The sequence below is a fragment of the Carcharodon carcharias genome, chromosome 19, assembly GCF_017639515.1.
Source record: "Carcharodon carcharias isolate sCarCar2 chromosome 19, sCarCar2.pri, whole genome shotgun sequence".
Taxonomy (NCBI): domain Eukaryota; kingdom Metazoa; phylum Chordata; class Chondrichthyes; order Lamniformes; family Lamnidae; genus Carcharodon; species Carcharodon carcharias.
The window spans coordinates 51,915,830-51,940,464 of NC_054485.1; the positions used below are offsets into that span (position 1 = coordinate 51,915,830).

A 24,635-nucleotide genomic window follows, 5' to 3' on the forward strand; every position below is an offset into this window, starting at 1 on the left:
CCTCATGGAAAAACTTATGCAGGGAAACACTTCTGACCACAATCCATCAGGCAGTGGTTGGCACGTAGCATCCTAGAGGCCTTAGGGTAAAAGGAGATGGTGGATTCTGTTAGGTGGTTCCCCAGCAGACTGTCAGTCATTTGGCAGAATGCCTCATCGCCAGAACTTTCCAACAAGCACCAAGATGTAGCTTGGCTGGTGGCAAGAAAGGCCCTCCCCATCAGATCCTTCCTAAACGCCAATAGACTCACCCCCTCTGCACATTGCCCTCAAGGCGGCTGTGGTGGGGTCGAGACGATTGTCCACTTCCTTGTGGAATGTGCTTTTGCAAAGAAGGTCTGGAGAAAGGTGTAGTGGTTTTTATTGAGGTTCATCCCGAGCAGTTACGTGACACAGGGCTCTGTGCTCTACGGGTTGTTCCCAAGGATACTTAGAGACAAACATCAACTGCAGCTGGGGGAGGTCACCAACTCGGTGAAAAACGCTCTTTGGTCTGCCCAAAAATTGTCAGTCTTCCTGTGCAAAGAGTTGTCCCCAACCAAGTGTTGCAGACTGGCACATTCCAAGGTCCAGGACTATGTGCTGAGAGACGCACCAGAGCTTGGGTCATGGGGAATGGGGCAATGGGGAAAGGGTGCAGTCTAAGACCTTTCAGCCATAGTACTCCAAGGGGAATTGTATAGACCCCTCTGGCTGTATGACTCACACTGAATGCATGCAGTGAATATTATATGTATCACAATTGTACTGAAGCACTCAAGAGTGCAATATGACAACTTAAATACTCCTGCACTGTCTGTCTGTTATGACAATTATGAAATGCTCTTTTGATTGTATTTAAACACCTCAAAGTGCAACATGATCTATGTGGAAAATTTGAATATTATTGCACTTTTGGTAATGGCCATTTTGAAATGTTTTGTCATGTTCTTTCAGATATTTTATGAATAAAGTATATTTTTGCAAAAAAAATCTACTCTTCTCAGTGCTATCGTTGCTTCTACTCCAACTCCAGCATATTATCAAGACTGAAGTTACAGCGTAGCTGTGAGGGGCCTATGGTCTCTCCCTGCATATTTTTTGTAAAAAAATATATATATATATTTATATATACAGAGGGCATGCTCAGTGCTATCTCAAAAACTGAATCTAAGCCTGTCTGGGATCCTCGAACAATAGGATCTGCCTGTCAGTATTGGAGAAACTTGCAACTCGTTATCCCTGAAGAGTCACTAACAACCCCGATGTGGGCTGCACAGACCAAATTCAAATACCACCTACATTTCATAACCCAGACTGGCCAACCGGAGTCTACTCATCTGCTAAGACAAAGGACCCCATAACCTTCTTTTCAATTCTTAATGGTTGAGACATTTAACAACCTCAGGGACCCAGACAAGGGATACACACACTTTGTCAAAGACAGTATGAAAAGGTGGGAGCTATGTGACACGGACCTCTAGTTTGTGGAACCAGTTATGTTGCTTTGCTGTACTGCAAAGTCAGTCTGCCATTTTACCATCTCTCTGACAGCGTCATAGACAAGGGGCTCTGGCCTAGGTTGGACACTTGGCCCCATCTACACTGCTTCTACTGGAAATTCTGTACCGTCACCTACAAGACTGATCCATCTCTGCACACCAATCTCATCATTTGAAGTCAACACCACCGGAAAAGTGAGTTATCCAGCATCAGTGTTCAACCCACCGACCTCCACAAAGGAATATCTCATTGGACTTTGACGCTGGAACATACGTGAAAAAATATTTATTTTTCAATGGTCTCTGCACTGTAAATCTTTCTTTTCTCTATCCATCTTTTACTGTATGAATGCAAAGGAGACAATGTTGTGACCCTCCTTTCCCGTTTTGAGAGTGTGCAAATAAACTAAACCTTTGAGCTCATCCTATCTCGAGTTTGTTGTGGGATTAATAGAAAATTAGATTACACCAAAACTGAGGGTTGAGAAATACACCATTGCTTATAAAGGGGGAAGCAAATCAAAACACCTTTCTGTTTATGTCCTAACAGGTATAAAATATTCCAAGGTACTGTTCAAAGAAGAGCAGGGAGTCCTCTTAATGTCTCGGTCAATATCACTGAACTACCTGGCCATTGTACAATAGCCCTTAATGCAACATTATTATGTGCTATTTGCCTGCTGCATTTACTATATTATAACACTTCAGAAGTACTTCATTGGCTGTAAAACACTTTGGGACGTGCCAAGGTCATGAAAGGTGCTTTTTAAACACAAGTTTGTTTTTCTTTCTTGAATACTTGTGGTACGACAGACAGGTGTGGAATTTGTAGGGCAGAAGCTGAGGCAGGTTGCAGAGGTATTGCATGAGGATACAGGACCGAGGGCAGGAAAAAAATGTAAGTGAAGGACAACAAGATACAGATTACAGGGTCAATTAACGAATTGCCATTTGAGAGACTTTGAAAAATTGGCTATGGCATTGACGTGCATGAGAAAAGTGACCACTTCAGAAGGTAAAGCTTTGGCTTTGACTCACTTTGGAACTCAGGGTATGAAAGGAGCTGCATAATGCAAGTACTTTCTTACTCAGGTGGCTGTAAACAGTTCGGGTGGCCTGAGGAGAGGCAGAATAGACCCATACGTTATCCAAAGCAAGTAATATCCCTGGACCTGAATCTCACATTTGTACCAAAATACATTCAAACAAACATATTATGCATTGTGCAGAATACTCAACTCATTAATCACTTCAGCTTGCTGTCAGCACTCAATGACAGACCAACTCCACCAGGACTTATGCATGTAATAGAGCTCATAAAAGCTCCCTCCAGACATAAACTATGTTTAGAAGGACAGTCTATCATTGTAGCACTGGGTATTTCACATTTCAAATGAGGATGCTGCAATCTCTCAGCCCTATTATATTTCACTGAGATCCCAGGACAGTGGAGTAAGGTTGAGAGATGCTCAGACACTGGTTAAGAAATTTGTTTGCTCATGTTCTCTCCCTATTCACCGCTAATTAGAGGCAACTATCTCATTCCCTAAAAGGGGTGATTATAATCAACCCAGATTTGTAATGCAGGTTTCATTCAAACTTTCCCAATCATACACAGCTTTGAGAACCTTGAGAGAAATTTGATATTTCTAATTGTCCTTCACAGAAAAAACTCTCCTCCCCTCTTCAAGATGTTGACTCACGGTGGGTGCCATTTCACCAACACCTCTCCAATACATCACCCAACTGGCTAGAATGAACACCCAAGTATAAGCACAGGAAACAGGTGTGATCTTTCCCTTGGTCATCTGATCCATGCTAAGCAGCAAAGACATGCAGGAAACATTGAAAAAGCAAAATACTACTGACGTTGAAAATATCAAATAAGGGAACAACTAGAAGACACTCGGCAGGTGAGACAGCAGCTATGGAAAAAGAAACTTTAAAAGGCCATCAACCTAAAATACTAACTCTGCCCCTCCACAGATGCTGAGGGTTTGGCAGTACATTCTGCTTTTAATGCAGTAAAAAGTGCCTTTGCTTCATTGCATTGTTTCTGCTTTGGTCTGAAGCCAGGCGAAAGGCAAATCACAGATCAAGTCTAACCTGTTATGCCCAAAAGGATTGAAATTCCCATCATAAATAACAAAAAATGACTTGAGGAAGAGTGCTGAAGGCAAAAAGATTCCCTGCAACACAGACTATTTTAAAAATTTAACTCCCTCCTTTGGCCCACACAATCTCCAGAATTTTCTTCCCTCCTAAAAGCCAGACCCTGGGTGGGGTTACAGTCCCACAGAAACTAGCAGCACCTCGCACCACCACCTTACCCCAGTTTTTCACAAAAGATGCCACTTATTAGATAGTGAGACCCAGGCTTGGTGTACCTTTTAATGGAGGAGTGGGTTGGGGGGGGGGTGGTATCTTCAGCCTTAAAAATAAGCCCCACCCCCAACCCACAGGGTTCACTGACACACAGGAATTCCATTAATGAAGTGCTCTCCTATCTGGGGCAGCCATCTCCTGCACTGGCCATTGGAGAAAGGCGAGCAACATTTCTTTTTAAAGTTAGGCAGAATTTCCTGATGTACGCAGGGCTCTTGCAAAGGGCCACCATCTGTATTTGCCCCAAAGCCCCATCCACTGAGCATTAAACACTGGAGTTCCAACGTTTGGAATGCAGATAGAAGGTAATAACAGTAGCTGCACCTATACATCTGTCAGTATTAGAGGGGCAAGGTCAGTACCCAGCTATAATCAGCTTCCAGACAACATCAGAAGCGAAGGAACCAGGTTCTCTACACCTGTGCCTTGTTCAATTTACAGAAATCCTGTTGAACTTATTCATTAAATGTAATGGGAGTTTAAGGTGTTTTTGGTTACCAGAGCTCTTGCAACACTCATCCTGAAAATGGTGCAACCAAAGGCTGAGGAACCTCGGCTTCAGATCACAATATTGCGGACAGTAATAAAATGCTGCTATTGCCCCGACAGTGTTATTGTAAACATGCAGGAACTGTCAGAATAAAAACAAGTCAGTGAAGACTATGTACATGTCCAATGATCTTCAGTTTAGCTGGGATTCTTCTCCTGGCTTCTCTGCAGCAGCTGTTTCATGTGAGGGAGGTGTGGGTGGGGGGCATGGGCCTAGGAGTGAAGCACAGCAGGTATAGTTACAATAAGGCAATAGTGGTCAGGTGTCTCATTGAAAAACCTATTCCATAAACAGTATCACAAGATAAGAGGGACCATGGCTAACATACACCAATCATGTAATATAATAGCATATAGAGCATGAAGGAACAGAATGGGCATTTTTAAAAAAAATATAAATTTGGCACAGACAACTAAATAAGAATACATAAATGCGGCGGATGGGGATAAAAGGATCTGTTGGACAGGGTGTGTAGAGGTTCGTGTGGAGTGTAAACACAGCAAAGACCAGATGAGCCGAATGGCCTGCTTCTGTGATGTAGAACTAGGAGAGAGGATGGGGATCCATGAGAAGACTTCAAGGAATCTACCAAAATAACTAACAGAACTCATGTCATCCACCATCTCAAGCTGCAGCCCTCTTGATATTGATAATATTTGCTTAACTTACAACTGGCAAATCTGGTTGCTCAGTTTATTTGGCACTTTGGACAGGCACAGCAAGCAGAGATGGGGTGGGGTCAGGTTGGCATATGTCAATGTGCTACAGGCATGGCGGGACAGGGAGTTTGGCTACAGAGCGAGATATACTACAACAGGGCCAACATGGACTAAAGTGAAGTTATCACCTGCATCAAAAAAAAGCGAGATAGCGAACTTCCTCAATTCATTCAGTAAGGAGCAGCAACGAGTGAATAATAAATGTAACAATAAAGTCGCCAAATGACATGCTTTACACTCATTCATTCAAATGGATGCCAGTAATGCTGGGGTTTAGGGCCTGGTTTGGATTAGTTTAGCTCGAACTCTCAGCAGCAGAAAAATAAGATTGCACCTAATTTCCAGTTGATTAAAGCAGGTGGGTTAATATATATACCTATATTAATTGTGTTTTCGATCATCTGTGTAATGGGTAGATCTAAAGGTGGTGTACACAATACAGGTAGCCCTACTCATTCAAAAACGTTACTCAGTATCACAAACATTGTGGGATTTTCTCACTCACAAAAGAAGTTGTTAAATAACTCAGAGGTTTACTGCACAAAAGGAGGCCATTCGGCTCGTGTCCATGCCAGTCAAAGATCTGGCTACACTAATCCTATTTTCCAGCGCTTGGCCCATAGCCCTGGAGGCGATGGCAACACAAGTGAATATCTTAATAATTCTTAAATATTGAGAGTTTCTGACTCAGCCACCCTTTCAATCAGTGAGTTCCAGACTCCCGCCACCCTCTGGGTGAAAAGATTTCTCAACTCCCCTCTTAGCCTTCTACCTCTTACATTAAATCTATGCCACCTGATTATTGACCCCTCTATTAATGGAAAAAGTGCCTTCCTATCCATGCCCCTCATAATCTTATACGCCTCTATCAGGTCCCCTCTCAAAATTCGCTGCTCCAAGGAAAACAACCTCAGCCTATCCAATTTTTTCTCATAGCTCAGACCCTCCAGCCCAGGCAGCATCCTGGTAAATCTCCTCTGCTACCTCTCCAGTGCAATCACATCCTTCCTATAATGTGGTGACCAGAACTGCACGTAGTACTCCAGTTGTGGCCTAACCAGCATCTTATACAGTTCCAGCATAACCTTGCTGCTCTTGTGTTCTATGCCTCGGCTAATAAAGTATCCCATATGTCTTCTTAGCCACCTTATCTACCTGCACTGCTACCTTCAGCGATCTGTGGATATGCACACCAAGGTCTCTCTGTTCTTTAGTACTTTCCAGGGTCCTACCATTCATAGTGTAATCCCTTGCCTTGTTAGCCCTCCCCAAGTGCATTATCTCATACTTTTCCAGCTTGAATTTCATTTGTCACTGCTCTGCCCACCTGGCCAGACCATTGATATCCTCCTGCAGTTTATGGCTATCCTACTCACTATTTACCATCCTATCAATTTTCGTGTCATCAGTGAACTTCTTGATCATACCCCCTACATTTATGCACACCACAAACAGCAAGGCCCCAGAACCGAGCCCTGCGGAACTCCACTGGAACCAGGCTTCCAGTCACAAAAAGACCCCCCTCTGCTTCCTGCCTCTCAGCTTGTTTTGGATCCAACATGCCACTTTGCCTTGGATCCCATGGGCTCTTACTTTTTGACCAGTCTGCCATGAGGGACCTTATCAAAAGCCTTGCTAAAGTCCATGTAGACCACATCAAATGCATTACCCTCATTACCACTCCTGGCTACCTCTTCAAAAAATTCGATCAAATTTGTCAAACACAACCTTCCCTTAACAAATCCATGCTGACTATCCCGGATTAATCCATGTCTCTCCAAATGCAGATATATTCTGTCCCTCAGAATTCTTTCTTGTAACTTCCCCACCACCAAGGTTAGACTGACTGGCCAGTAATTTCCTGGTCTATCTCTTCCTCCCTTTTTTAATAATGGAGCAACGTTAGCAGTCCTCAAGCACTTCATCTGTGGCCAGAGAGGATTTGAAAATTACTGCCAGGGTCCCCGATCTCTTCTCTTGCCTCCCTCAACAGTCTGGGATACATCTAGCTTGGGTCTGTGGATTTATCCACTTTTAAGGCCGCTAAACCCACTAGTACCTCCCCTCAAGCTATGTTAACTTCCTCTAATATTTCACAGTCGTCTCTGATGTCTATACCTGCATTGTCCTTTTCCATTGTGAAGACCGACACAAAGCATTCATTGAGGGCTGTACCCACATCTTCCAGGCCCCCACGCACACTACCTCTACGGTCCCTAACTGGCCCCACGCTTTCCTTAGTTATTCTCTTGCTCGTTATATATTTTAAAAACCCCTTGGGTTTTTCTTTATTCTAACCACCAATACTTTCACATGCACTCTCTTCGCTTTCCTAACTTCCTTTTTAAGGTCCCCCCAGCATTTTTATACTCTTCTAGGGATTCTGATGTATTGAGCCCTCAGTATCTGCCAAAAACATCTCTTTTTTTCTTAATCCTAACCTTCATGTTCCTTGACATCCAGGGTTTTCTGATTCTTTACAGGAACATATTTGCCCTGTCCTCTCACTATTTCGTCCTTGAATGCCTCCCACTGCTCTGACACAGTTTTATCTGCAAGTAGCTGCTCCCAGTCCACTTGGGCCAAATTGTAACTCATCTTAGTAAAATTAGCCTTTCCCCAGTTTAGAAATTTTATTCCAGGCCTAGCCCTGTCCTTTTCCATAACCATCCTAAATTTAACTGGGTTATGGTCACTATCTTCAAAATGCTCCCCTATGATACATCTTCCACCTACCCGGGCTCATTTCCGAATATTAGGTCCAGGTCTGCCCCCTCTCTTTTTGGGCTTTACGTACCGGCTAAAAAAGTTCTCCTGGTTGCAATTTAAGAATTTTGCTCCCTTCCTTGCACTATCCCAGTTAATATTTGGGTAGTTAAAATCTGCTATTACTGCCTTATTATTCTTGCACTTCTCTGAAATTTGATTACATGTTTGATCCTCTCTCCCTGTTTGAAGACCCATAGTACACACCCAACAGTGAGTTTGTCCTTTTCGTGTATTTTACTTCTACCCATACGGCCTAATTTGATGATCCTTCCAGGATACCATCCCTTCTCACTGCTATAATTGATTCCTTGATCAATATTCTATCCCCCTCTCTTTCTCGTCTGAATGCCCTATAACCAGGAATGTTGAGCTGCCAATCCTGCCCTTCTTTTAGCCGAGTCTCGGTCATAGCTATGATATCATACTCTCAAGTGCCAATCTGTGCCCTCAGCTCATCTGCCTTATTGCTCAAGCTTCTTGCATTAAAATATATTTCATTTAGCCTTGTTAAACTCACTTCTTTCTTATCTAGCCTATGATTCCTCTGCTTTCCAGACTCATTTACTAGCATTTTAACTTCTTATTCCATCTCAGCTTCTCTCCCCTTGAACTATTTTTCAGGATCCCCCCCGCCAATTTAGTTTAAATTTGTCCCAACAGCCTTAGCAAACCTCCCCACAAGGATGCTGGTCCCATTCCTGATCAGATGTAACCCATCCAATTTGCACAGGCCCCATCTCTCCCAGAAAACAGTCACAATGCCCCAAGAATCTAAAGCCCTCCATCCTGAACCATTTCTCTAGCCATGCATTAATTCTATCCTTCTGTTCCTATACTCAGTACTGCGTGGCACTGGGAGCAATCTGGAGATTACTACCTTTGAAGTCCTGGTTTTCAATTTCTTACCTAACTCCCTAGAGTCTGCTTGCAGGACCTCTTTCTCTTTCTCCTTTGTCACTGTCCCAATATGGATTATGACCTTTGGCTGTTCACCTTCAGAATATCCTGCAGCCATTCCATGACATACTTGACCCTGGCACCTGGTAGGCAACATACCATCCTGGAGTCATATCTACGGTTGCGGAGGGGCCTGTCTACCCACCTCACTTATGAATCTCTTATCACTAACGAATCCCTTACCACTATTTCCCTTCCACACTTCTTCCACCCCCACAGCAGCTGGACCACCCACAGGGCCATGGCTGGGCTCTGGTTGGCCTCCAAAGAGAAACCATCTCTCTCACCGTTTTCCAGGGCCGAAAAACGGTTTGCGAGCGAGATGTACTCGGGGAATTCCCTCACTACCTGCATGGCCCTCTTCTTCTGTCTGGCGGTCACCCATTCCGTCTCTGCTTGCACTTCCTTAAGCTGCGGGGTGACCATGTCCTGCACACACGGTCATCCAGACCGCCAGGAGCGTCTAGAATTTCCCACATAGCGCAGATGTGCAAATCACGGGAATAAACTCCCCAGGCATATCTTAACTAAACAGAATACAGACCCTTGCTTTTATTTTACCTTTACTCTTACTTGAATATTGAACAGATGCTAGATCCTCTACGTGCTGCTGACTGCCTGTCCCAGGGTTCTCTGCTCACACTCTCCTCCCCCATGTATTATTTCAGAACTATTTCTGAATTGCCTGATTAGAGTAATCAGACCCCAAACAATACAATAGTCCATTGAAATTCACCAATCTGAGCACCTGCAAAGGGGAACATCAAGTCTGTAAATTCAGTGTGACCTACGGTATATATTAAGGAAGGCTTTTTAAGATCTACTTCACCGTTAGCAAGCCACAAAAGTTAATCATTCACTTCTTACCTCTAACTTCCAATCTCTCTCAATGCACCACTCCCTCAGTACTGCACTGGGTCATAGGACCAATCTTTTAGCCACATTAAGAAAAACTATGTGCATGTGCCTGGAATGCTTATAACGTGGGAGGCTTCAGAACCTCTGCTGCAGACTCTTTGCAATACAAGAAAAAGTCACTGGATCCAACATACTGTCTTTCAGTTGGAGCAAGCCTTTTAACAATCATGAACCCCTTCTCCCTCCAGAAACGCTTCCAGTTGACTCTTGAAGCCACCAATACAAACATTTTGCCAGAGTTCAGGATCAATTGCCTTATTAGCTTAAAAACATCACTATCCACCTCAGACCCTAACCTTTGTCAATAAATGGCCTTAAGCTTACTTAAATTCCTGACACTTGTAATATTTCCCTTCCATCCCCTAACAGACAATCTTATTCTTCCCATGATACGGCTAAGGGGGAAGAAAAAAGACAATGACGACACTTGCACCTTTCCAGCTCTCTTAGAAGCATCTTTAATTACTCCATACCTAACTTATTTTAAAATGCAGTTAAAAATTAACAGCTATTTTGTACACACCAAGATCTCAAAAGTAGCAGAGCGAATGACCGGTTAATTTTTTTCATTGGGGCAGGTAGTGTGGGGCGAATGTCCTTGTTCACGGTGAGAACTTCCTGCTATTCTTTAAATATCCACCCATGACAGGTGAACAGCCTGCGTTCTTCATTGTTCAGGTCTGCCAACAGCACTGATTACTTAAAAGAATGTGGCGCTCCCCACTGAGTTCCACCTTACAAAGAGTTGAAAATTTGATCTTGCACTAGTGCAATTCTCAAAAGCAAAGCAAAAATCAACAACCCCTGCTTCAAACTAAAAATCCAGAAAATAGTCCGACCTCAATAAACCCAAGAGCTGCAAATTTCTTAAAAAGCACTGCTGTCAATACGTGAAAAGTTAATGATAATATTTCTGACCCAGCAAACCAGCTACAAATGGCCTGTACAGGAATATTCAGGATCAAGTTTGTTTTGGCTGAGGAGCTGAACAAATTCCACATCCTCCCCCAGTCCCACTCAGATACTGACCTGGCTTGCAGCCACTGCAGGATGTGACATTAAGCCAGTGCTGAGCAACCTAGGCTAGTGAGTGGGCCGCACAAGTGGCCCTCCTTCATCCCAGTGGGCCGCAAGATTGAAATGAGCCATGTGCACTAACCATGAGACCATGAATATGCATGCCAATTGAATTGCAGCAGCGCTTTGATTGGACACAGAGGGAACGCACAGGTTTGACAGTGAATGTTCTGTGCAATCAGCACACACCTCACTTCACATGCCCTTGCTTTACGTGTGTACCACTTTAGTAATACGGGTAGGAAAAAAAAATTATGCGGATGGAAACCAGTGGAATCTAGCAACCCTATGTATGCACAATGGTCAACAAAATGTCTCACAGGCCACACTCAGAAACCCGGCAGGCCGCAGGTTGCCTACCACTGCGTTAAACCAAGGCTACACCTGCCCTCTCATGTGGATGGAAAGGATCCCTCGCCACTCTTTTAAAGAACAGGGCAGTTTTCTCTGGTGTCCAAGTCAAATTTCTCTCTCAGGCAACATCACCAAGGCAGATTATCTGGTCATCATCTAACTGCTGTGTAAGAGAGCTTGCTGTGCACAAATTGGCTGATATTTTATTGTTCCAAAAATACATAATTTATTATAAAGCACTTTGAGACCTCCAATAGTCCAGGAGGTGTTTTTTAAGTGCCCAGCCTTTCTTTACATATCCTGCCAACAGAATTATGAGAGAAACTGCAGAGGGACCAAATATCCCACAAGCATCTCTTACAGGGATACTGACGATCCTGCAATACTCTGTGCTATGCCACTCATGGTCTCTGCCAATGAAATAATAGTGAAGACAAACTTGATCAACAGCCTTCACCCAACAGGCTAAATACAACTTTGCCTCAAACAAGAAAATAATTAAAAATATGAAGCCACTATTTCCAACTGGTATAAGTTCCTCCAGCTTAATTAATTCACACTCTTTGGCCCCTGGTCTGGGTTACATCAGGCTCCCCAGATGGCGTCACAAGCCAGCTCCAAAGATGTGAAACCTCAGTATCAGCTCAGCTTTCACCATTGGCACTTGCTTTCACCTCTGAAATATCACTAACCTCTGCCCCTACCTTCATTCATTCAGCCCTACTTCAAGCTCTCATCCACCTCAGACCCTCCATAAACTTGCCCAGAACCGTGCTGCCTGTGTCCTCTCTCACCCTAGGCTTCCTGTGTCCCAGTGAATGATTATAAAATCCTTGTTCAAATGTTTAAGTTCCTCCAAGGCCTCTGCTATTTCTATCACTACACTCTGGGGAGGCTGTTCCCTGCTCCACCATTGCAGGCCGTCTCTTCAATGCTTTAAAGAGTAAAATTATATGGGCAGATTGCATACACCAATCCTGAAATCCCCTGCATATAGAAGGCTGAGGGATAATCTAATCCAAGTGTTTAAAATAATAAAGGAATCATATATGACAGACACAAGAAAACTATTTCCTCTGTCAGTAGAATCCAGATCAATGGAACATAGCAAATGGACTTGACAGAACTGTCTTGAGCAGCTAAATGCCCTTCCCCCGTCGCTAAGTTCGTCTACTAAAGCCACATGAACCACTCTGCTTATTCCACCCCTCCTCCTCCTGCCCGGCCACACCCAGGAAAATGCCTGGTCTCCATACAATGACTTTGAAATGCAGCCAGTAGTGAGGACCAGGTTTGTGTTCAGCATTTCATATTCCAAGCCCTGCTACTTAGTCAGTTTACTCTCACATGAAGCCTGAGCTTTCCAAAAAACCATTGGCACACGCCATAGTGTAAATCAGACATCACCTGGAAAACATGACAGCAGGAACAGGTTATACCAACAATGGACAGGAACACAACCTCAACTTGTAACAGCACATCTGTTAAAGCAACAGGCTTGCACCTCAGATCTTCTCTCAGTCCTCTTCAGAAGCAGCTCCCCATGGATAGTGTACAATGCAGCACAGTACCATCCTATCGCTTATTCATTCCACCAAAATGCATGGTGACCTTTGGCAATGCCAGCAAACTATTCAATCATAGGTGAATCAGCCAAACCAAACCATGACCTCGCCCAACATCCACATGGGATTGTATTCTGATATCCCTGCAGGATCCCCTTCTAATCTCGCAGCATATATTGCTGGTCCTTCATCACTGTAAAAATCCTGGAACTCTACCAAGCAGCACCTTGGGTGTACCTATAGAACACAGACTACAGTGGTTCAAAAAGATGGTCACCATAAACATCTCAAGGCACCTAGCGTTGAGTAATAAACGTCAGTCTTTCCAGCAATGCCGACATCCCAAAAATGAATATTAAAAGATAGTGAACGTGAACCTGGGCTAAATATCCCCTCCCTAACTCAGGGTCACTCAAGCACGCAGCACCCCACCGGTAGCACACAAGGAAAAGCCCATTTTGATGATGTGTTTATATAGAAACATTATGAACAAAAGCTGCTTGGTAAGCCCCCAGCTCCGGGTATTTGGGATTCCCTGGTAACACGGTGCACTCGACAAGCCAAGAGCGACAGCCCCAGTGTGAGATTATATAGTCAGAACCAGAGTTCACCCCAGCAGTTACCAGTTGCTGTGACAATCTGCAGCGGGTGAGAGTAGCCCATCACCATATTTACCTGTTTGGATGTTGCTATGCTTAGATAGTTGAAGGCACCGCTGCAAGTGATAGGGCAAAGGAAGTGGGCACTGCTCCTGGTGCCAGAATTGGTGGAATACAGATCTTGGAAGGTTATATAAAACCAGGAATTTTGTTTGCTTTTTTTAACTGCTTTATCAACTTGTCTTGCCACTGTCAAAAGATTTGTGTGTGAATCCTTAGTTACTGACAGTGTCATTGCAATGTCTGGTTTGCTGTTTCGGTGTCCTCAAAACCCAACCATGCCTACGTTTGCAACTGATTCCCCAAGGCAGCACATATTGTGCCACAACACATGGGACCACTCTGCTACAGCTTCACTGTCCCAGGGACAGGGGAGGTGACTAAAGCAGCTCTTCCACCACTGGCAGTGCAGATAGCCACCCCCATGAGCTGTCATCAGCTGCATTATCTGGTGGTGACGACCAAACTGTAGGCCTATAATTCAGTGGTGCTGGGCAATAGACAAGGTCTATAGCCAGAGACCAAGGGGTCCAACCACTGCACAATGCTGGATCGTTTCCAGCCTACGGTGCTCTGGAAGCCACAGCACAAGAGGAGCAGTCAGTCTAAATACTGGGATATAAAGGCTACGTGGAATAAACAAGAGCACAGGAAAGGAGCAAATTACACAGTAATAATATCACAATAGAAAAGTAACAGTTAAGTCTTTTCTGTTGCACAAATTCTATCTCTGACCCTGCATTCCTGAGAAGTGAATATAGACAGCAAAAGGAGTTACTTTTTGGGCAGGAAATAGATGTTGTTTTATTTAATCCCAGATAATATGTTTGAGGGAGAGAGAAATGCAAATCTTCAGTTATGTCTTCAGATTTTAATGTTTTGCTTTCCTTTCACACTTTGCAGTCCATTTGAAACGGTGTACATAGCAAAGTCACCAACCAGCACATTGTTATTTTGTAATCGGTCACACGTTCTAATGGGCACTGAAATTCCCTTCACCCCAACAGAAAAACCAGAGACAAACACCACAGATGGTAGAAACATCACATGCCAATTACAGCCCGGGCAAAGTCCTGTCTTTCATTAATTCTTTCACTTCTCCAAGGGGGCTAACCTTTTATGCTTTATCCAAATGGCCTTCACTCACATCAGCATTTGAATGTTGGCAGGATTTATGATTGATGGGGCAGCATCACTGCAATGCTCAATCCTGTCCTCAACTGATAACCTCAAAAACATCCAACAGGCATCACTTCATAGCCAACTGAAGCAGAAATCGTGACTCATTTCCTCACTTCAGACCCCAGCGGCAGGGTGCCAACTGAGATCAGAAAAAGGAATTCAGTGATGATGCATGTTAAAGGGAAGGACGAACAGAGGCATTTTAAACGAAGAATTTTAAGTTCTCAATTTTAAAAGTAGTGTAGGAACAGACAGACCAATTCTGGCATCAGGAGCAGCCCCCACTTCCTTTGGCCCACCAGTGGCATCAGTGTCTTCAATTGTCTAAGCCCTAAGTTCTGGGATTCCCTCCCTACACCTTTCCAACTCTTGACCACTCTTTCCTTCTTAAAATCCAGCTCTGTAGCTAAGCTTCCAGTCACATATCTTAATGTCTTCTTTTTTGGTCGTGCAATTTTCATCTGATTACACTTTGTGAAGTGCTGTAGGATGTTTTATTACCTTGAAGATGCTTTGTAAATATAAGTTGTTATAGAAGGATTCAAAAGTAAGGAAGTTATTCTAAACCTCTGTAAAGTTAGTTAGACATCAGCTGGAATATTCTGTCCAATTCCTGGCATCACACTTTAGAAAGGAGGCCAAGGTCCTACTGCTACAAGAGAACAAAGGTCTGGCAGGGCCAAGGTACAGAACGCTGATGTCAGGTATTGATGTCGGTCAAAAAAGCAATAGTTGACAAAAACGATCTCAACTTGCACCATGATAAACCTGGCTATAACTTCCAGTTACTTTAACACCGGACACAAATTAAACAGATCGTTGGGTCCCTGAAAGTTAACAGGGTGTTATTGAGAAAAGTCGAAACTGGGAAAAATGACCCAACCAATCAGCCTGTACCATAGTTAATAATTAAAAACAAACAGCTTACTCACCACCTACAGTCAGGGAGGAATAGAACTTCTCAGGCAGGGAAAGGTGCAAAGAAGAGGTATTCATATGAAAAGGAACAGGATGAAGCTGTCAAACAGGTGTACAAAATGGTACAGCATGCATCCCAAAGACCTAAATAATCAGTTATTTGTTAGACAAAGTTGCAACTTGATTTACAGCAGTGCAGGAACTCCAAAAGCAGAAACCCTGATACAGATGCAGTCACTTTAGTTCACCCACTTGATACATGCTGCTTCACAGGGAGACAGACAAGCCTTCAATCCTGAATCACACTCCCACCACCCCCCCCCCACCCCATCTGTGCCTCCTCCCTCAAACAGCCTCACGAAACTAGAGCAACAAAACCCCAGTTTGAAATTTTAATTCTGCAGTTGTTAAAACCATTGCCAACCTCCAAAGTAAGTCGCCATTCACTGTGCGTAAACAGGAGGCTATTCAACCCCTGGAGCCTATTTAACCATTTAATTAGGGTGTGAATAATCTATACCTCAACAGCTCATACCTGCCTTTGTTCCTTCTCTCTCTACATCTGTACCCAACATAAACCTATCAATCTCACTGCAGAAAACGCCAATTAAATCTTGAATGAATTTGAGTTGAGCCTGCTCCTCTGAATAAAACTGAATAGTTCAAAGAGTGTTAACACTGCTGCGTATTTTTCCACCAGGTTGCAAGGAGTGTTGGGTTTCCATGCTGATCAGAGGAGGAACAGAGACTAGAATTGGAATTAATCCCACTTTGAGAGGGAAAGGAGGGGGAATCTGACCGTAAACAGAGATGGGATTTTGGAGACAGCCAGGAAGGGGCTCCAGGTGGGAAGGCGGCGCCGCCTCCCCCACCCCCCGGCCCCCCACCCCACCGATGCCCAGCCGCCTTCAAGAGGCCCTGGGCGGCAGCAGGAGGATCAGAGAGCATTTACAACCCTCCTCCCCCACCCCCAGGCCCAGTCCCCTCACTCCCGCCCACCTTTGTGCGGATTTCACCCTCTCGGTTCCGGGACCCAGAGTGCAGGAGGAGCCCCCCCACCGGCGAGGCTCTGGCCCAGGCCCGGGATCAGGCCCTCCTCGGGGGTTGGGGGAGGAGCCGCTCTCCCAAGCCCGGCCTCGGCCACGCACTCTGGACTACAGGGCCCCGGCCTCGATCGGCGCCTCAAGCTGAAAACTCCTGCCCGGTTTAATTCCCCCATCCCCGCCGCGGCCTCCTCCGCCTCGCGGGCTAACTAACCGCCACCGCCGCCTCCCGGCCCGCACCTACCGCTCGTTACCCGCCCGGCCGCTCCGCGTGTCCGCCTCACTCCAACTCCCCGGCCGCGCTCAGCCTGCCACCGCTGCTAACTGCGCCTGCGCCCAGCCGACCACCGCCGCTGCCTGCGCAGAGCAAGCTACCGCCGCCCACTACGCTTGCGCGCCCGCGGAGCCCACCGGGACATGTAGTCCTGTTCCCATCTCCTCCAGTGCCAGCACTACAAATCCCAGAGTTCCCCACGCCTCTTTTTGGTGGGGATTGGCAGTGAGTCATGAAATAATGGCCCGTGTGTCCAGATTCTGTTTAGGTCAGGAAGAAGCAGTGGTTCTAACACCGACCCTCTGAAGGGTACCATTATACCTGCAGTCTGAAAAACAATTATATGCCATTATCACAAAAGCAAAATACTACAGATGCTGGAAATCTGAAATAAAAGCAGGAAATGCTGAAAAGACTCAACAGGACAGGGGGCATCTGGAGAGAAACAAGAAATAATGTTTTGGTAAAAACAAAAAATAGATAAAAACAAAAAAACTGCGGATGCTGGAAATCCAAAACAAAAACAGAATTACCTGGAAAAACTCAGCAGGTCTGGCAGCATCGGCGGAGAAGAAAAGAGTTGACGTGTCGAGTCCTAGTGACTTTCGAGAACTCGAAACGTCAACTCTTCTTCTCCGCCGATGCTGCCAGACCTGCTGAGTTTTTCCAGGTAATTCTGTTTTTGTTTTGGATTTCCAGCATCCGCAGTTTTTTTTGTTTTTATCTCTGTGTTTAATTGATTGCCACTGCTCTTCAAGAAATGCCTACCTCTTTGAAGTAGTTCTGTTCTTCTCAATTAATGTTTTGGGTTGTGATGACCATTCATCATGCAGTTGATCAGTTGTGATAAGTGGCCATCATAAGCCGAAACATTCTGCTTCATTCACCATTACTCTCTTCTATCTGCCTGTCTCTTAGCTAATTTTGTATCCAAGCTGCGACTGCCTCTTTAATCCTATGGACTTCAGTTTTGCAAACAAGTCTAAAGTGTGTTACCTTGTCAAATAGATTTTGAAAGTCCGTCTAAACAATGCAACTGCACGATCTTCATCATCCCTTGCCATTATTGTTAAAAGATTAGATCAAGTTACTCAAACACAATTTGCCTAGCAAATCCATGCTGGCCGTCATTCAACCCATACTTTTCCAATTGACAATTAACTTTCTCTCAAATTAATTTCTCTAAAATTTTCCCCACTACAGATGTTTGGTTGACTGGCTTGTAGTTTTTGGATTTAGCCCTCGTTCCTTTTTTAAACAGGGATGTAATATTTGGAATCATCCAGTCCTCTGGCATCGCTTCCATATCTAAAGAGGGCTGGAAGGAGGTTAAGGAGAATTGTGACCAGTGCATCTGCTTTCAGCACCTTTGCCTCCCTCAGCAACCTAAGAAACATCCCTGGAAGGGGTGACTTTTCTACTTTGAGCACTAGCAACCTTTTAAGTACCTCCTCTTTATCATTATCCTATCAAATTTCTCTCCCATCTCCTCCTTTACTGTGAGATTGGTGGCATCCTCATCTTTAGCAAAGACAGATGCAAAGTTCTCATACAGCATTTCAGTTATGCCCTCTGCCACTTTAAGAACTTTTTGTTCTCTAATTGACCCAACTCTTTCTTTGATAGCCTTTAAAGTATTGAAATGTTTTGAAAATGTTTTTGGAGTTTCCTTTTATTTTAGGTTGCTAACCTAGTCTCATACACTCTCGTTGTCTCTCTTATTTCCTTTTCAGTTTCATTCTGCACTTTTGATATTCAGATTGGTTCTCTACAGCATTATGAGTTTAACATTGATCATTAGCCCACTTTTTCCATCCCATTTTAATCCCTATACCTAGTCATCCAGGGAACTCTAACTTTGAAAGCCCTTTCTTTCCCCTTGGAGAGGACTTCAATAAATTGCAGTTCATTAGCCACGAAGTACATTTGGACATCCCGAGGTTGCGAAAGGATTGGCATCCTTGTTTCAACTGTCCAGTTCTGGAATTACCCTCTAAATTTATCTGCTTCTCTATGCCTCTCTCCTCCTTTAAGACACTCTTTAAAGCCTAACTCTTTGACCAAGCTTTTGGTCATCCATCCTAATATCTCTTTCTGTGGTTCAGTGTCAAATTTTGTTTGATAATGCTCCTGTGATGTGCCCTGGAATGTTTTACTATGGCAAACATTGCTTTCAATTTTACACTTGACCTCCCACAAGGCTCCGCAAAAGCCATCATGAATTAAAATCTATCTCTTCTCCCTCCCCAACCCCACCCACCCCCCCACCCCCCCCCCCCACCCCCCCCCCCCCCCCACCCCCCACCCCCCACACCCCCCCCCACCCCCGCCATGTTTGGCAGCTGCTTAATTGCTGGTGGAGAAAATGATTGATTAATAAATGCAGCCACGTTCCACAAGGAGCAGGCAGCACACCCATCCCCATCACAAAAACAGAATTACCTGGAAAAACTCAGCAGGTCTGGCAGCATCGGCGGAGAAGAAAAGAGTTGACGTTTCAAGTCCTCATGACGCTTCGACAGAACTTGAGTTCGAGTCCAAGAAAGAGTTGAAATATAAGCTGGTTTAAGGTGTGTGTGTGGGGGGCGGAGAGATAGAGAGAGAGAGAGGTGGAGGGGGGTGGTGTGGTTGTAGGGACAAACAAGCAGTGATAGAAGCAGATCATCAAAAGATGTCAACGACAATAGTACAATAGAACACATAGGTGTTAAAGTTAAAGTTAGTGATATTATCTAAACGAATGTGCTAATTAAGAATGGATGGTAGGGCACTCAAGGTATAGCTCTAGTGGGGTTTTTTTTTATAATGGAAATAGGTGGGAAAAGGAAAATCTTTATAATTTATACAACCTGATAGTCGCCCAAACTTGGACGGCCCGCTTCTATCTCCTACCCAAAATCCACAAACAGAACTGCCCCGGTAGACCGATCGTCTCAGCTTGCTCCTGCCCCACAGAACTCATTTCTCGTTATCTTGACTCCCTTCTCTCTCCCCTTGTCCAGTCCCTTCCCACCTACATCCGTGATTCCTCTGACACCTTACGTCACATCAACAATTTCCAGTTCCCTGGCCCCAACCGCTTCCTCTTCACCATGGACGTCCAATCCCTCTACACCTCCATCCCCCACCAGGATGGTCTGAGGGCCCTTAGCTTCTTCCTCGAACAGAGGCCCGAACAATCCCCATCCACCACTACTCTCCTCCGTCTGGCTGAACTTGTTCTCACATTGAACAATTTCTCCTTCAACTCCTCTCACCTCCTCCAAATAAAAGGTGTGGCTATGGGTACCCGCATGGGCCCCAGCTATGCCTGTCTCTTTATGGGGTATGTGGAACATTCCTTGTTCCAGTCCTACTCCGGCCCCCTTCCACAACTCTTTCTCCGGTACATCGATGATTACTTCGGTGCTGCTTCATGCTCTCGTCGGGACTTGGAAAAATTTTCATCATTTTCACGTGGTCCATCTCTGACACTTCCCTTCCCTTCCTTGACCTCTCTGTCTCAATCTCTGGTGATAGACTGTCCACCAATATCCATTACAAACCCACCGACTCCCACAGCTATCTCGACTACAGCTCCTCACACCCCGCTTCCTGTAAGGACTCCATCCCATTCTCTCAGTTCCGTCACCTCTGTCGCATCTGTTCCGATGATGCTACATTCAAAAACAGTTCCTCTGACATGTCCTCCTTCTTCCTTAACCGAGGTTTTCCACCCACGGTCGTTGACAGGGCCCTCAACCATGTCCGGCCCATCTCCCGCGCATCCGCCCTCATGCCTTCTCCTCACTCCCAGAAACATGATAGGGTCCCCCTTGTCCTCACTTATCACCCCACCAGCCTCCGCATTCAAAGGATCATCCTCCGCCATTTCCACCAACTCCAGCATGATGCCACCACCAAACACATCTTCCCTTCACCTCCCTTATCGGCATTCCATAGGGATCGCTCCCACCGGGATACCCTGGTCCACTCCTCCATCACCCCCTACTCCTCAACCCCCTCCTATGGCACCACCCCATGCCCACGCAAAAGATGCAACACCTGCCCCTTCACTTCCTCTCTCCTCACCGTCCAAGGACCCAAACACTCCTTTCAAGTGAAGCAGCATTTCACTTGCATTTCCCCCAACTTAGTCTATTGCATTCGTTGCTCCCAATGTGGTCTCCTCTACATTGGAGAGACCAAACGTAAACTGGGCGACCGCTTTGCAGAACATCTGCGGTCTGTCCGCAAGAATGACCCAAACCTCCCTGTCGCTTGCCATTTTAACACTCCACCCTGCTCTCTTGCCCACATGTCTGTCCTTGGCTTGCTGCATTGTTCCAGTGAAGCCCAACGCAAACTGGAGGAACAACACCTCATCTTCCGACTAGGGACTTTACAGCCTTCCGGACTGAATATTGAATTCAACAACTTTAGGTCGTGAGCTCCCTCCCCCATCCCCACCCCCTTTCTGTTTCCCCCTTCCTTTTTTTTCCAATAAATTATAAAGATTTTCCTTTTCCCACCTATTTCCATTATAAAAAAAAAAACCCCACTAGAGCTATACCTTGAGTGCCCTACCATCCATTCTTAATTAGCACATTCGTTTAGATAATATCACCAACTTTAACTTTAACACCTATGTGTTCTATTGTACTATTGTCGTTGACATCTTTTGATGATCTGCTTCTATCACTGCTTGTTTGTCCCTACAACCACAACACCCCCCTCCACCTCTCTCTCTCTCTATCTCTCCGCCCCCCACACACACACCTTAAACCAGCTTATATTTCAACTCTTTCTTGGACTCGAACTCAAGTTCTGTCGAAGGGTCATGAGGACTTGAAACGTCAACTCTTTTCTTCTCCGCCGATGCTGCCAGACCTGCTGAGTTTTTCCAGGTAATTCTGTTTTTGTTTTGGATTTCCAGCATCTGCAGTTTTTTTATTTTTACACACATCCCCATGTCCACATAGAGATTTTATATGCTTCATTCTTGATTTGGAAGGAACTGAAAACAAAGTGGATCTCCTGAGACAAGGAGACACTCTCCGTGGAATATGCAAACACAATCCCAGGGAAGTCGATTGGCTTCTTTGCCCAATCATTGAGGTTTTCTACATAAATCTCAGTTAAAACCAGCAGCTGAGGGATTGGGTGGTATCTGGTTGCTGACAGTGTCCTTTCATCCCCACACCTAAGACTTAATCCAGCCAAGACTTATAAAATTATTGCCTTGTTTTTGAACCAATCTTATCCCAATCTGTGTCCAAAATGGGCACCAGTTGACACCCAATTGATAAACAAGGATGGCAGGAATGAAACTGGACGCCACTTTTACTGGGGTGCTCCCCTCAGATTGGGACTAGTGTCATTGTAGCAGCAGGCATTCTATAAGTTGGCAGTGCAAAAGTTGTGGGTATGGCCCAGGAGCAGGGAGCCCGGCCAGTGTCCCTCCCTCTATCACACAGCATTTTTGTAGGTTGGAGGGGCTTGGGATCCTGGTAATGTTCCCTTAGGCCTCAGGACATCCCATAACACTTTACAGCTGACAGACCATTTTTTTAAAGTGTAGTCACTGTTGTGCCAATTTGTGCCCAGCAAGACCTCCCAAATAGCAATGTGATAATGACCAGATAACCAGGCCTGGATTTTTGCTGAGTCAGGATGTTTTGGGAGCCCTTTAAAAATGGTGTGAGGGACCCAATTCCAGGATTCCCACCTCATCTCCATTTCTAGCAATATTTAGCTGGTGCAGGAAATGAGTTCGGATAGCTTGCATGCATGCAGCTCTCCTGTCCTTGCCAGCTCAATTGTGAGGTGGGCAGTTTATACCCCTTTGCAATTTTAGTAGAGGTGAGCCTCTGCAGTAAGTAGACATGGCTTATGTCCTCTCAGAGATGGAATGAATGTTGGGTGAGCCCCAGTTCCAAGTGGGCAACCAAGAAAAGTCACCTGCACCTGGAAATCTTTCAATTACAGGCCTCTGAATTTTTTTTTAAATTGTTCTTTCCATTTCAATAGTTAGATGCTGTATTGTAAGTTAGATGTATTTTTACTGCAATAATTGGGATCACTAGTGTAATAATTTGAAGTGATTTAAATGGCCAGAGTCCTTTAAAATGAAAACAACTTTCAGCAACTGCTCCTGGACTGTGTTGATTGCCAGGAAATCTGGTGTAGCTTTAAGAAAAGCCACCTGTTTTTGTAATTTCAATAGGCTGCATTGTCTGTGAGTTGGATTGGCTTGTTATGACAGCTGTGACCAATATTCCAATCCATATTCCATACCCAATGCCACCTTGAAGCTCCCCTCCCAGCTGTCATCACCCTGACTTTGACATGTTCTGGAGTTCCAACTCCTCCAAGTTTCTCCCCAAAACAGTAATGTGGGTCTCAGTGTGCCACATGCTGCGGGGGCAGAACCCATCTCTTCACCACTGTCTCAGGGTGACCTCGGCATGGGCAATATCTGCTGGCCCACCCAGCGAAGGACACATGCCATCAATGATTCAATGCAGTCATTACACTCAGACTTGGGGGAGGTGGGGAACGAGCACCGGGGGAAAGCCGACCTGCTGGGTTAAGTGCCCAATGCCAACATTGTCCTCATCCTTCCTAAGTGCAACGGGTCATTGAAATGTTTGCAACACTGGATTCAGGTGCGCCGCACCACGTCGCAGAAACTCACCACATCCACCACCTCCTCCCAGGTATGTTTTGTCATGTGGGGGGTGGATCTCCTCCCATCCTGGGGTTCGAGGACCTCCCGCCCATGCTGCCACCTCCTCAAGGAGAGCAGCAAGGCAATCGTCAGAAAATGAGGGGCACAGTGCCCCCCTGCCCTACCGTTCTGCCTGGCCTGCTCACCAGCAACACTCTGGGGAGCCCTTCCACTGGTCCTGATTCACAGCCTTTGAAAGGCAGAAGCAGCTTTTTAAAACAGGCCGTTGGGTCGCCATTGCACCCGGCAGTGATTGCAGCCCCGCCGCTGCCCGCCCACTCCCGCTGTCCTCGGGAGCCGCGATTCACGCTGGGCGGGCCTCAAATTGTGTAAAATGGCGGCGCTGACCTGATCATGGGGGGCGATCGGGTCCACACCCGCCCATGCCTGTTGCCGCTCCCACTCTGCCCGCCAGACAGGCAGAAAATTTTGCCCTCTGCTTCAGAGGTAAGAGTGCTGTCATCAAGCCACAAATGACACTTTGTATCTGCAGGATGTTTCCCTGGGTTTCAATCCTGAAATCCACAGAGAGTATGATAGGGGCCTGGGTCAGAAACTCCTGGCCACTGCCCAAGAGTCTTCTGGAGCCTGGTATCCTGATTTATGCCTCAGAGCACATACAAATTTTGGTTAGTGGGAGTAGCAGACAAAATAGCAACCAGAAGTGATTACTGCATAATCCATGTTACCTTCAGACTGTGGCCCTATACCCTTCTTCTGAGCAATAGAACATCTTCTGCAGCTCTGAGCCTGAGTAATGCAGCAATGGTTTATACAGTCCAAGCAGATTAAAGTGGTACAATATTTAAAATAGCTTAATTTACAATAAATGGTTTTAATTTAATTTAATAAAAAGAACCAATGTTGGCATCATTGATGACCAATGATACACTTCATAAGAATTTAAAAATGAATTGAAGAATTGATGGGAATGAGATCAGGTCATCAATCGCCTGATAAATGTGCTTTTTGGAAAAGTTATTGAGTGAGTGGACCTGCAGAATGTGCATCTTTTTGTTTACTCATTCATGGGATGTAAGCATCACTGGCAAGTTCCAGCATTTGTTGCCCATTC

General features: G+C 45.2%; 1 protein-coding gene across 4 annotated transcripts in view; it reads right to left on the reverse strand.

Moving 5' to 3' along the window:
- The window catches only part of LOC121291388 (thyroid hormone receptor-associated protein 3-like), a 125,402-nt gene extending 108,462 nt beyond the window's left edge, over positions 1-16,940 (reverse strand). For 3 of the 4 annotated variants that reach the window (XM_041212487.1, XM_041212488.1, XM_041212485.1), the window contains exon 1: positions 16,822-16,940. The gene's annotated coding sequence lies outside the window, so the exon portion shown is untranslated. The remainder of the gene's footprint in view (positions 1-16,821) is intronic. The other variant, XM_041212486.1, reaches the window with a different exon arrangement.
- Positions 16,941-24,635: the final 7,695 nt, after the last annotated feature.